General features: G+C 51.6%; 1 long non-coding RNA gene across 1 annotated transcript; it reads left to right on the top strand.

Moving 5' to 3' along the window:
- Positions 1 to 1,171: 1,171 nt before the first annotated feature.
- Positions 1,172 to 8,881, top strand: LOC142835088 (uncharacterized). The gene is made up of 5 exons (XR_012907743.1): positions 1,172 to 1,340; positions 1,615 to 1,849; positions 3,256 to 3,437; positions 7,574 to 7,731; positions 8,506 to 8,881. It is a non-coding gene; the product is annotated as an uncharacterized LOC142835088 (long non-coding RNA).
- The last annotated feature ends 573 nt before the right edge of the window (positions 8,882 to 9,454 follow it).

Raw genomic sequence — 9,454 nt, 5'->3', positions numbered from 1 at the left:
GCTGTGCTGCTCTCGGCCTGTGCTGACGTTTGATTCTGGAGCAGAGGTTGCCCTTGGTGAATTCGCTTTATTGATGTTGAATCACACAAAGGCAACTTTTGTTTGAGTATCAAAGCCTGCTTGGGGTGGTTTTGGGGGTAAGGTGCAATGCTCTGGGTCTCTGTGTATGACATGTGCTAGAATGGATGGTGGAGATGGTGTGGACAGGCGGACACACAGGGTCCCTGGAACCCATAAAGAGAAGCCAGTGTCTGCTTGGTGGCGTTTCTCAGCCTAAATCCCCAATGTCACAGCAGCACTTAGCCCCCCTCCTGGTTCCAAACATGCTGGCTACTCTACTTTGAAGACACCTTGGCCAAATGAGCTCACATATTAAGGACAAGGGCAGCTTTCCCTTCTCTGTCTCCCTCACCCCAACTCACTCGGTCATGACCTCTTACCTTCCCTCTGTTTTCTCCCCCATCCTACTTCCTGTGTGCTTCTCTTTCTCCCCATCTCTCACCAAACCTTGCTCTCCATTTTTGAATGGGTTAGGAAATGAATAGAGGCGGCCAGCATTTCATCCCGTTTACATTAAATAATAGTCATAAAATAATCACAAAATAACACCACAAACTACCGGAATGGCTCGGAGGAAAATGCGTTCAATTGACTACAAATTGGCAGAAGAATCCAATTTTCTTGACGACATTTCTGCTGCGACATTTGACCTGGGGAAACAGGTCTCTACAGACATGGCAGCCATGAGAGGCAGCCTGTGGCAGTGGTGGCTACTGTGAGCAGTAATATTGGCGTAGACGAATGTACATTGAGGAATCAAATCTTTGTCCAGATTTTTAAATGGGAAAGAATTGATCCTAATGAAAATGATTTGAGAAAATAACAAGGGAAATAAAAGAAATGAAAATGGCTCAACAGCATAGTCGAGGAAGCTAAACAGGGAATTGGATTAGTTTAATGGAATTTACTTCAGAGCAAGAGAAAGGGAGAGAGAGAGGGAGGGAGGGAGGGAGGGAGGGAGGGAGGGAGGGAGGAAGCATGTTTTATGAAAATCAATGGGGGTGTGGTTTTTGGCCAGGTGGGGAAATCCATGTGCTTGGTGCTTAGACTGGAGTCAATGGGGCTAGTAGGAAGACCTGGTCACAATGCAGGTCCTTTGTGTGAGTAACTAAACATTATTTCCTGTCACAAACCTTTCCAGAATGCTTCCTAGACAGATGTGCTGACTGCAATAGTAACAGGCTGGTGGATCCTGGAGGATGTGAATGGGAACCAGTGCCAGCACATGTAGCCTGTGAGCAGTCTTCTTCAGTTCCCTCTAGTCTCAGGAGACATTCTGGGTGAGACACTGGCTCCGGGGTTGGGTGGATGCTCCATGCTCAGTGGGGTATTGGAACTGCCCTTCCTTTGGGTTCCTGTCTTGCCAACTTGCATTATTAGCTTTTAAGACATGTCCACTGTTGGTGCTGAATGTCCCTCTGTCCTAGAGGCTAGCACCATATGGGACATCATCATAGAGTTGACATAGCCAGGATTGAATGTACTACCTGGGATGTGATGGGATTTTCTGGCCTGCTTTAGAGGTGACCAGCGTTTCATGGTGGCTCTTTCCAGAAGGACATTTACTTCGAAGGACCTCGGAGGCTACACAGTTGTCTTGGAGCTGGTCAGTGACTGGAACCCTCTACAGGACAGGTGCTTGGAGGAAGACCCTGGACAGTTCTAAGCTGGACACTGCTTGCTGCCTGGACCTTGTATCTACCTCTAGCCATTGTCCTCACCACCGTGTGGGTCTTAGAAAGACTTCCAGGAGGCGATGCCAGCTTGGGAAGGAGCCTCTGGTCTGCAGGTCAGTTTCCAAAACACCTAGATAAAACTTCCCGTGACAATTTCCCCCTTTATGACGGCATGTGACTGGCCTCTTGCTTCAAGGCTAGAGGCCTGTGTCAGAGGAAGGACTCTGCTGTTGGTCCCCCTCCATGTTCGCAAAACGGGTGGTGGGCGCAGAATCCAGACTCTGCTTTTGGCTTATGTCATCAGGTCTTGAGCCTCACTGAATGGCCCTCTCCTACGGCATGCTTGTGTGTCTTCTTCAGACAAGCTGCTCTACAGTGTCTGAAGAGATACCGTTTAGGATCTGCTTGAATTGTTCCTCCTCTCTTCCCTTCATGTTTGTTTGTGAAGCTTCAGTTGCTTTGTTTATGGGGTTGAATGGTCAGGTAGTTCTGGTTGTCACCTCTTAAACCACCTGTGAAAGATGACACGGTGGGAGTGCTTGGTTGGGGAAGACGCTGTGGGTGGGCCCAAAGAGGAGCATCTCTAGATGTTGGTCACTGCCTCGTTGCTCCTACTGGGGGCATCCTCACTGCGAGGGTGGCGGGTGTGCATGCAGGACCTTAGGGCTTCCCTGTCTCTGGGGCTGGCAAGGGAAAGATGAGAATGGGCAGAGTTCTGTGTACACCTCCTGACTGTGCCCACTTCTCTTGCTCAGGGCCAGCCCCTGGCTACCTGGGTCTCGAGGTCAACTTCCGGGAAGGCTCTAGAAATCTATTCTGGGGCGATGGTAGATGCGCTAGGGAGGTGATGAATAATTGCTCTCAGGGGTTGGAGGGTGGCTCCTTACCGAACGGGGAGGACCAAATGCTGAGGGCCTCCGGAGATAGGTCTTCTGGAAACCCAGTCACGTTGAAGCATCAGTCTTGGTCTGAGCATCCAAGTCTCTCCGTGGTACTCGGAGAGAGGTTACCCGAGCAACTTTGCATCTGGAGGACGAATGTTGCTCGGTGAACCCCTTTTCGGTATCAGAATCCCTCCAGGGAGGACGATTGGAGACCCCAGCACCTAAGGGAAGAACATGGAATCATCTTGCTCTGGGGTATGGGACGGATGGTCGACCAGCTGGAAAGTAATTGTTTCTAATGTACTTCACCTGGTCCACTAGCCGTCGATGCCCGCTGCGGCCCCGCGTCCAGAATGCTGCTACCTCAGCTCAGCACCTCTGCTGGTACTTGAAGGAAGATCGACCGTGTTATATTCGCTTGGCTGACTTCGAATAATACATGGTTGATCTTTTCTCGGTATCAACGCTCAGCTTGGAGAAGTTCTTGGAGTTGCAGCCCCTGTTGGGGGGTGGGGAATGGGATATGGTGCTTCTAGGTTGCTACCTCAGCGGGAACCTGGGCCGGGTGGGATAGGCTGTGTGCTGTCCATGTCTAGCTCCTCCCACCATTCACATCTACCCTACCCCCTCCCCAGGGCAGCTTCAGGAGGTGATGCAAGCTCCGTGGATACAGCAGCCAACATTGGGTACTTGAGGAGAGGTTGTCTGTGATGAGTTCGCTTTATTAATGACGAATATAACACAGATGGCCTGTTTTCAATACCACCTGTTACTCCTGTCACTCGGCAGTACCTCCCAGGTGCCATACCACCGCTCGGTAGGTGAAAGCATGGACTCTGTATGACACCTGTCACCCTATCCACTGGGCCTCAGCTTCACACCCATCCTGAGAAGCTTCCTGGGATCACACCAACCTTGCAGGCTGGCCACGAAGCGCTGGCCTGCCGTGCAATGGATGCCTGGAATCTGTCCACTTTCTGTGCCTCTTGCCACAGGAGTAGGTGTCTGTCCCTATCTAAGGCATTCCACTGCATGCCCTGCATCTGGGGTGCCTCCCAATACCATGAGGGCTTGGAGGGATGGCGTAATAGTTGGGAAAGAATCAGGCCAGCTGGTTGTACATACAGCCCATGATGGAGTTCCATTCTTCCTACATGGTCACCTCTCTCTAGCCTTAGTTCTCACCTTTGTGAGTCTGGGTGTCAGGGGAGGGCCATACTCTGCTGGCCCACTGCACACAGCTTGGTGGTCAGGCATGTATCTGACTTACCCTGACTCAGAGCATCATGTCTCCCTCAGCAGGGGTAGGGAAGCCCATCTTAGAGGAAGAAGCCACCTATGTAGTGTCCATGCTGCTGGGTGACAGCTGAAGTAGCTTGTCTCTGAGATGCTCACTTTCTGTGTGATGGCATCCTACGCTGGACCACTGATACTCTGAGTTGCTGATGCCAGCATAGAAGCCTGTGTGTTGATTGAAACTGGAGTCTGTGTGCGAGGCTGTACCCTAGCTGTTGCTTTCCCAGTTCTCTGGTGGAAACAACAGTGTACCCTTGAGCGTATGAGGCAGTGGTACCCCTGCTGTGTCCCTGTCTCAAGCAGACCCAGGTCCCAGACAGGGGTTAGCCTGTACTTAACTCATGCCTTGTTCATCTTTGTACTCTATCTCTGTCCTACCCCCGTGAGCTTGCCATAGAGACTTGGCCTGGAGACTCGGGCACCTCAGAAAGTAGCTGATCATGCCCAGAAGGAACCGTTGGTATTTGGTGAGGATCTCCAGGGTGGAAGAGTTCTTTCTGAGTAGACTTGCATTGCCCCACCAGTGCAAGTAGCTCCCTCGCCTTGGCAGCTGGACCCTGTGGGCTTCTTCGCCTCTTCTGGGCCCCCTCAGCAACAAAATCCTCTGTGCCCACAGAGGACAGTATCTCCCTCCCCTCTGCATCCCCATTCCCCCACAGTCCTGCCCAAAGGCCTGGCTGCCCACTCTTGCTTGGACGTGGCACATAGTCTCTCTTCAGTCTCTTCCTCTTGTTCAGGAAGGCCTTCTCATTCCCCTTCATCTGGGAGCTGGTCATAGTTGCCTTTTCCCTGCTATCCCAAATTGCCTAGTGCTGTCTTTATGGTCTAAGGCTCTCTGAACAACCCTCCCCGCCAATACCACCCCCACACAAAACAAACAAACAAACAAAAAACACTGTAAGATTACCCAAGGCATGGACAGACTTTTGTATTTTTCTTTCTTTTTCCTTCCCTTCCTGTCCTTCCCTCCCTTTGTCTTTTCCCTTCTTCCCTCCTTTTTTCTTCCCTGGCCCCATTTCCCTCTCTTAGGATCCAGGCCAGGTCTATAGCGACAGAAAAATGAAGCAAGCTGATTGACTAACAGAGTCCCCAAAGGCAGAAACCATATTAGGTTAATCCCCAGGAAGGTGGTGAGCGTGAAGCAGGAATTCCATAAGATGTGGTGGCTGATTCCATAAATATGGAAGCTGGGTTTTGCATAGTCTTTGCATTTGTTAGAGGCTGTTTGGTTTTCCAGCCCCCCTGCCACTACTCCACCCTAGAATATCACTCTTTTGAGAGTCCCTGCAGCTAGAGAGAGGTCAGCTAGGTGTACAGGCTTTTCTCCACTCTTATGGCTGGGGCCCCATGCTAGATCTCAGATTCATCTAAGCACAACCCCCCTCCACTCCATGAATGCCTCTGTGGCGATGAGCCAGAGGCCCATGGAGCCCCTTGTGCAGCAGGCCTGATCTGCTGTCAGGGCTAATATTTTATGCAGGGACCCGAGTAAATGGGAACATTTGCAGATGGAAATTGCTGTTAATGACATATCTTTAGAATATATTAAACGTGTGCGAGGCCGCTGCTGGCCTTCCAGTTTAATTGCTCCAATGTAAGCGCAGCCACACCTCAGCATCAGCAGGATGGCCACCCCAAGTCCCTTTACCACTGAGGGGGAAAGCCCCAGGTACCTCATCTACCAAGGGAGGATGGTACAAGAGATGGGATGTCTGCTGGGATGCCGACCAATCAGCGGCATGCACGTTTAAGACTCACTGGAGACCCAAAGAGGATGACCCCTCTCGGTTGATGCAGACTTTAATAAAAGCAAAATTACTAGATTTATCCATTGTTTGAGGAGAAGAAAAGACAAACAAAGGACTTTTCTCATCCAATGAGTCAAGTGAAAATGTCTGTCCCCCAGGCAGGCAGGCAGGCAGGAAGAAAGCCCCTGAGGGTACGTCTGGGGTCAGAGAATTCACGTGCTATCTCTGAGATAGCACGGAAACCCTGTAGGCCAAGGACACAGAGCAGAGGCTGTTTCTCTGTGCCTGGCAGATGTTAGAACCAGTTCACCCACCCCTCGCTTCTTCTAGATGTGATGGGACTGAGCCAATGGTGCATTTCTTTGTTGTTTTTAAGGGGAGTGTGTGTGTGTGTGTGTGTGTGTGTAGGGGTAAGTATTAGCTGTCCCCAGTGAGTATTTGTGACCTGTGAGGGGAGTAGGTTCTTTTTATGCAAGAGGAATTTGCTGGGACCCAGAGAGGTTGGGTGACTTTCCAAGCTCTCCCATCTGGAGACAGGGCTCCAGGCTATGTGTTCTCAACATTTCTACTCGTGCTGGCCCCATGGACCTCTCGAAATGACCCATGCGCCTTAGATGACAGACAGCTCATTGAATTGGTTTCCACGTCTTTCTGTACAGTGAGGCAGGCTCACTTTACCCAAGACATTTCTTGCCAGAATCATCAGGCTTTTCTTTTTTCCCTTTTAACTTACCTGTTTCTTCTCCCATTAACTAAGAGGCTTTCATTCCTGTCTGGCTTGAGATGGGGCTGCCTACTCCATCAGGAAACTCAGGGCACTGTGGATGTTAAATATCAGGCCGGAATTGGCTGTTTTGTTTGCTTCTACTGAAGGTCTGCTTTAGCCGTCTCTGTCATTGTGTGTGTGTGTGTGTGTGTGTGTGTGTGTGTGTGTGTGTGTGTGTGTGTGTGTGCCTGCTGCATCCTGTCAGAGGCTGGAGCACTGCATGGATGAGCTACGTACATCTTAGCTTGTGTGCTGGGTAGGCTAGGATCATTCTAAAGATGTCATCCCTCATCTGAGGTCCCCGGAGACTGACTGAATCCCCCGAGTCTGCTCCCCTCCTGGCCAATTTCTCTTCGCACATCTTTGAGCAGTTAAGAACTCTGGACTGTAGGGTCCTGTCCCCATGGGGACTTGGAGTCAGACCCATGTCTAGTGAGTCAGTAGTGTTTCTTTGTCAAGATTTGAAGGGTTGTGGGAACCTGTGTACCCCTAGGGCTGCTCATAGATGCTCAGAAAACACCCGTCTTCCTTGGATCCAATGGACTCAGATGCTGGCACCGGGAGGTGATGCAGCGAAAGCTGGGAGGAAGCTCATAGGCAGCACTCAGAGAGCATTTATGGGATGAATAAATAAAAAAAAAACTTTTTTTTTTTGAAGAAATTAAGAAACAAGGAAAGGGAGAAACATCCAGGGAAGACAACATAAATCTCCAGCAATGTTACCAACACTACAGCTGGGGCTGCTGAAAAGATCCTGTGGAGGTGGTGGGGTCATTTGTCATGGGCGAGGTCAGGCTTGAGGGCTGGGACATGGGGCCTGATGGAGGCTCGTCCATCGTTTTCTCATTATCCCAGCGACGTGGAGGGCAGCTAGAGGATCATAGAACTGCAGCCTCAGAAGGAAGGTGGCAAGGCTGGGAGTGCGAGGGACCCCGAGGGAGGGCAGGCTGCCCCAGGCCCTGCCCCCTCCAGGAAGCCTTCTCGCTCCAGCCCAACACACGATCTCGCTTGCCCTCGGATGTTCATCATGTGATCTTTTATCGACGCTACTGTGGAACTTGTTTGCATGTGTGCCTGTGCTTGCCCAGGTTGCATACCGAGAAGGCCTTGTGAAGGCTTGTTGTCCTTGTCTTTCCATTGTAGGCACGTGACGCTGGATTGGCCCTCAGGAGTGGATGTTCAGGAACTCCACCTACCCAACTGCTATTCCTACGTTGGAGCTGTCCCTTCGGGTATGCCCATGGGACAGCCATGGCTACAAGCAAGCCCCGAGGCCTGTCCTTAAGCCGTCAGTGGGCCTGGTGAGTGTCTGCCCTCAGGACTTAAAATACTTGGTTCCATTAGGGCTTGGATCAAGAATGGGGTTTTCCCAGGGCAAAGGGGTCCAGAAGTTGTGTAGAAGATGCACAGAATGGAGTTGGAGGCACACATCCCAACCCTGCCCCCCACCCCACCCCAATCCTGCCATCTGCGACAGCTTCGTTTTCTCTAACACTCAAAAATACATGGTTCTGCTACGCTCTCCTTGGCAGGCAGGGTAGCCAGAGCTGCAGGGCTGCCAAGGCCTGGGGGAGCCGCCAGCCTGCAAAGTTTACTGTACAAACAGTTGGGGGGGCGTCTCTGCTAACTCGAAATCCCCATCAGTAAACATGCCAGTTTAAAGTGTAATTAACTCAGGCCGGAAAAAGAATTCTGATTTGGACTGCTTTTCACAGTTGCGATTGTTTTTCTTTTATTTATTTATCTCTTTCCGGGTGTGCTGGTGTCTGTGGTGGGTTTTAGCCAGGAAAAATAGAGAGAGGGAGGGCATGGTGGGATAAGACAGTTGGGAGAGAGAGAGTGGAAAGGACAAGGGGAGATGGCCTTGCCACCTGTATGAGCCTGAGGTCTCCATCTATTTTCTGTCCTGGGTGGAAGCTGCTTGCAGACAGAGAGACTAAGCTAGAAGGTATCCCAGGGCCACTTAGTGAAGGAGGAACACGGGTCTCTGTGCCAGCCGGCCAGGTGGCTCAGGAGTTAATGGGTGCTGTGTGACCCCGAGAAACTTGCTCCCTCTGATGCCTTCTTTGCTTTAGTCTTTCAGCAGCTGCTCTGCTCCTGTTTGCTGCCTTTCCCCCCTGGATCTCCTGCTGAAGGCAATGAAGATGTCTGACTGGAGAAGATGCCCCTCAGGGAGAGGACCAGGACCACCCAGGACCCAGTGGGATCCAGTACCCCTGCCACACCCTGTGCCATCCGTCTCTGAGCACCCCCACCCCCAATCAATAGCCCCTGCTTTTTACAACTGCCTCCCCGCCCCCAGCCTTGCAGTTTAGATCTCAGCAGGACCTGAGCAGCCCTTGCTTAGGAGCCTGAGGTGGGGGGGGGGGGCAGACCCAGGGGACTGAGCATGGGGAGAAGAAAAGATTTCTGCTCTTGGCTTTCAAGTCTCAGTGTGTGGAGCCCTTTGAATAATAAACATATATCATAGAATGTAAATATGCCTACGTGTCTGTGTTCAGAGGGACTTTTAAGTGGGATTGGGGGCTTAACAGCATGGTCTGGACTCCTTCAGGAGGGGCCTCCTGGGATGACTCTGTCCTGCAAGCCCTTTGCTGAAAGCAACACCCCAAAGCAGGGGTTCGCAACTGGATTCCTGACCCCTGTGGACCAGCCCCATAGTTTGATTAAAGAACCAGAAACACGAAAAGACCCCTATCATCCTGGGGTCTCACATAAACCTGCCCCCACCCTTCCAGCTCCTTCAGCACAAGCTGAGCTCCCAGGGGCAGAAGCCAGATCCTGGGATACAGCCTGTGCCCACGCGCCTCTCATTGCTGGGCCTCAGCTTGGTCACGACTCAGCCCGGCTGACTCAGACAGAGCCAGGAGCAGGAGACTCATAAATTACATAATTACCCATGAAACCTGCCGCCACCGCTCTCTCCAGCCGGGAGGGACATGCTCCTTTCAGGCTCTGGCCGGTGGTGACTCACTGTTTTCCCCAGAGCCTCTGCCCGCCCACCCACACAGCCACCTCATCTGG

Source organism: Microtus pennsylvanicus, chromosome 14, assembly GCF_037038515.1.
Source record: "Microtus pennsylvanicus isolate mMicPen1 chromosome 14, mMicPen1.hap1, whole genome shotgun sequence".
Lineage (NCBI taxonomy): Eukaryota > Metazoa > Chordata > Mammalia > Rodentia > Cricetidae > Microtus > Microtus pennsylvanicus.
The sequence above is the reverse complement of the archived record's forward strand: the minus strand, read 5'-3'. Positions and strand labels throughout refer to the sequence as shown.